Raw genomic sequence first — 4,669 nt, forward strand, 5'->3', positions numbered from 1 at the left:
CCTTAAGAAAACTAAAGTAAATTCCTCTCAAGGCTCAAGCTAAGTCTTGTAGTGGGTAAAAATAGAAAGCCTTAGGCTGAAAAGCTGAAGGTCTCTATGTTACCATTGCTGAACCATTGGTTTACTGGGCAGTAGGGCTGGGGATCAATCTAAAAACCTGTCAAGCATGGTACTTTTTAAAAGTAAAACAGACAGGCCAGGTGCAGTGGCTCACGCTTACAATCCCAGCACTTTGGGAGGCTGAGGCAGATGGATCACTCGAGGTTGGGAGTTCTAGACCAGCCTGGCCAACATGGTGAAACCCCGTCTCTCCTAAAACTACAAAAATTAACCTGGCATGGTGGTGTGCGCCTGTAATCCCAGCTACTAGGGAGGTTGAGGCAGGAGAATTGCTTGAACCTGGGCGGTGGAGGTTGCAGTGAGCCGAGATCGCACCACTGCACTCCAGCCTGGGTGACAGAGTGAGACTCCATCTAAAAATAAAATAAAAACAAATAAATAAATAAGTAAAACAGACAGCCTGCTTGTTCTCGTGGAATACATGACAACAGTAAGCAAACGTAAAAATGCACAGCATAAACCACAAAAATTTTAATTAATAAAAAATGTAGTAAGAGAGGAAATAAGAAGACTCGTTGTCAATGCAAAGATTCTAAAAACAGTGATTCTTTAGCTCAGGCTAAAATTAATGTCACTACTAAAGTTTCAGACAACTTAGTAATTTGGGCTAAGAAATATTTATTGAGCACCTACTTTGTGCTGGATACTGTGCTATACCATAGGTATATAGTGATAAACAAGGAGATAGAGGCTGGCTTCAATGTGAGGACCTTATACTCTAGTGAGAAAGATTAAAAAACAAACAAACAGTGATGCAAATGCAGGACCCATAATGCAAGAGTACATGGCACTTAATAGGTGTCACTTTGGGAGCCCTCTACTAATAGCTACAGGCAGTGTAAGCTATTTTTGAAGAATTAATGATCAGAGAGATCATCTTGAAGACAGCATTTGAGTTGGACCTTAAAGGAAGCTTAAAACTTCAACAAAGATGCAGAGGGGAAGTTCTTCTCGAATGAGGCACAGCAATGGTGGATACCTCTGCTTAGCTGGGCTTCAGGGTGTGTTTATGAGAGAAGTGAGATGCCAGCTGATGTTACATTGAGTGGTTTGGACTTCATGGAGAAATACTGAGCCATCAATATTTTTGAGCAAGAAAGTGACGTGATCAAAGAGATCATTTAGGAATCGTAATCTGGTCGAGTTGGGCAGAAGGATTGTCAGGAAGGGGGTTGGAGGCTGGAGATTAAACAAAAGGGTGAAGTCAGAAGCTCAGTGGGAATGATCCAGTCCAAATAGGATATAATCCCTTGAAACAGAAATGAAAGAAACTGTCAATAGTCAAGTTTTATGGTTTAGAAACTAAGACGTTAATAAAAAAAGTATTTGATTACCAGCTTGACAGTGTCTGCGTAGCTTTGCTACATTCTGAGGCTACAAACTGCTTGCTGCAATCAACTCAGTAAAAATAACTGCATTTCTAATATTTTTATTGTTCAACTAGATCCTCTGTGACAGCATCTAAGGGCAGCATAAACCGAAACCTAAAAATACATGCATACCATTTTGTCTGTTTTAGGAACATTTTTGTATTTGTGTGTGTGTGTGTGTGTGTATTCAGTACTTTCTGGGCGAGGAGCTTAGGTAGAATAAATCAATTTGAAAATGGCAATGTTAGCCTTGCCAAGGTTGGCTTTTTAAGAAGATGATGAACCATTATTTGGCAGGTTATTCTATTTTTTTTCCTGAAGTACAACTTCTTATTCCCGAGGAAAAATATTAAACATTCTGGTAATGAATTATGTGACAGACGAGACTTACGGCAAGCTGTTCTGCAATTCCTGCCACAGGAGAGTGCTGTTACCTGTGAACAGTCTGACAGACTACAGGAAGAACTTGGCTTAAGTCTCCCAAAGAAAGAAAGAAAGAGAAATTGGAAAATGAAGTTTGAGATACTGGCTTTAACTACGATAATAATGGGTATTCAAAATGGAAAAGAAAACTTGGAATTTTGAGAGGTGTGGAAGGGAGAGTTTAAGCATATGATACAGGCTACTTCAATATATATCATTCCTTTTTCATTGATGCTGTTGTACCCCTCTTTTCTCTACAAAGAGTTACAAACAAGAGAAAAATTAAAGAATTGACAACCAGCGCTTAGCCACTTGGTCACAGTCCATTGTGTGAGCATATGCTCCATATAATATTTATGAAGGATGATATTTGTGATTGGTAGGAAAATGATCTAGGGTGCTGCTATGAATTAGAAGGTGCATGTAATTAGGGATCTATTTCCCTGAACAATTATCATTTTACAGGTAAAGGTCTAGTCTGTAACCTGAGGTCATTAACTCTTAAATACAATGCTGCTAAGGAAGTCTTCCCAATTTTCACTCTCAAAGAGGCTGTCTTGAATCCTTCAATTTAAATATGGCTTTCCTCCCATTGTGCTTTTTTTGTGTGTGTCAGATGTACTCTCTTTTTTTAGAAAAGAATTATCTATTACGCATACTGTTTGCTTAACTCTCTTTTCCAGTTAGTTGCTAAGTTTCATGAGGCTCTATATCTAGTCATCTAGCTGCGACCTCCTCTCTGAGCTTCATATTTCTTTTCTTTTCTTTTCTTTTTTTGAGACAGAGTTTTGTTCTTGTTGCCCAGGCTGGAGTGCAATGGCGCAGTCTTGGCTCACTGCAACCTCCCCCTGCCGGGCTCAACGATTCTCCTGCCTCAGCCTCCCGAGTAGCTGGGATTACAGGCGCCTGCCACCACTCCCGGCTAATTTTGTATTTTTAGTAGAGAAGGGGTTTCTCCATATTGGTCAGGCTGGTCTGGAACGCCCGATCTCAGGTGATCCTCCCGCCTCGGCCTCCCAAAGTGCTTGGAGTATAGGTGTGAGCCACCACACCCGGCCTGAGCTTCATATTTCTACATCCAGCTGCCAACTCAACTTTTCCACTTGGATATTTAATAATCACCTCAAATTTATCATGGCCCAAACAACTCCTCACCCCAAGCAAACCTGCCTCTCCCACAGACTTCTCAGCGGCAAACCCAGAAGCCATCGCTGACTGCTCTGTCCTTCACACACTATAGCTAACCCATCAAGAAAGAAGTCCCTGTCACTCCAACCTTCAAATATGCACTGAGTCTACCTGCTTCCCATCATTTCCACTGCTACAATCCTAGTCCAACCACTATTTTATGTCTGCCGTTGCCTTTGCACTTGCCTCCTTGGCAGAGGGATACTTTAAAAGGGGAATCAGTTCAAACCATTTCCCTGCTTAAAAAACTCCCGTGGCTTCCTATTACAGTCAGAGTAAATTCTAAGCCCCTTACCCAGTCTGCCAAGACTCTGTGGTATCTGACAGCATCTGTCACTTTCTCCTTTATTCACTTCAGTGGGCCAGTTGTAATAGCCTTCTTTTAGATTCTTAGAGAAGCCCAGAGCCCTTGCAAGCTTCTTGGTAGAACTTTCTCCAAATCTAGTCTGTCTTATTTGCCATAGTATCTCCAGTACTAGAAAGAGTGGCTAGAATGTGGGAGACACCAGGCTGGGCGCGGTGGCTCACCTTGTAATCCCACCACTTTGGGAGGGTGAGGTGGGCGGATCACCTGTTGTCGGGAGTTCAAGACCAGCCTGACCAATGTGGAGAAACCCCGTCTCTACTAAAAATACAGAATTAGCCAGGCATGGTGGCGCATGCCTCAGCTACTCGGGAGGCTGAGGCAGGAGAATCGCTTGAACCCGGAAGGCAGAGGTTGCGGTGCGCCCAGATCACACCATTGCACTCCAGCCTGGGCAACAAGAGCAAAACTCCGCCCCCCCCCAAAAAAAAAAAAAAAAAAAAGAATGTGGGGGACATCAGTACTTGTTGGCTAGAGGAATGAATAAAATTAGCATTGTGGAAGTCAATGTATAGTCAAAGTATTATCAAGACCAGGGCAAATCCAGATCACCTAGAAAACTGAGAAAAACGGAAGAAGGAGATGTTATATATATGAGAAGATATATATATATATGAGAAGGTTTATACAGAAGATATATCTTAACATGGTAGAAATCCATTGTATTCTAGAGATTATGTTATCATAAGAAACAATATACTAACAGTTTTCATAATTATTTAATGATAATACTAAAACATTCCTTAAGACGAGAAGAGGTAATACTTAAAAGTACATTCTAAGTCCATTTGTGCCTTGATTTTTGCGTAGATGACTCATAATAACAAGTATTTTGCACATAAATTTGAATGTGGGAAAAGTATAGGGGCATTGCAAATGAGAAATGTGACTATTCAGCTAACGTTTGAATGCGTACTGCTGTAAATGGTGACGGCATACAAGACCGCTTTCCAAATCAAGCCCCAAGTCAAATGCCTTTTTAAATGAAATTAAATATAAACAAAATACTAGTTGCAATGTTGGACAACAAAATTATATAATTAATCTTCCACCTTAGACTATTTCTTTATCAATAGCACAATCTTCTACTCTTTCACAAAGGGCTGACAATTGACTTCTTCCATGGTTGAAGGCCTGTTACCAAATGAGCAAGCCTATTTATTATAGAATTTAATTCAACTTTCTTGCTTGCCCATTAAAAAAC

This window comes from Pongo abelii, chromosome 11 (assembly GCF_028885655.2).
Source record: "Pongo abelii isolate AG06213 chromosome 11, NHGRI_mPonAbe1-v2.0_pri, whole genome shotgun sequence".
Lineage (NCBI taxonomy): Eukaryota > Metazoa > Chordata > Mammalia > Primates > Hominidae > Pongo > Pongo abelii.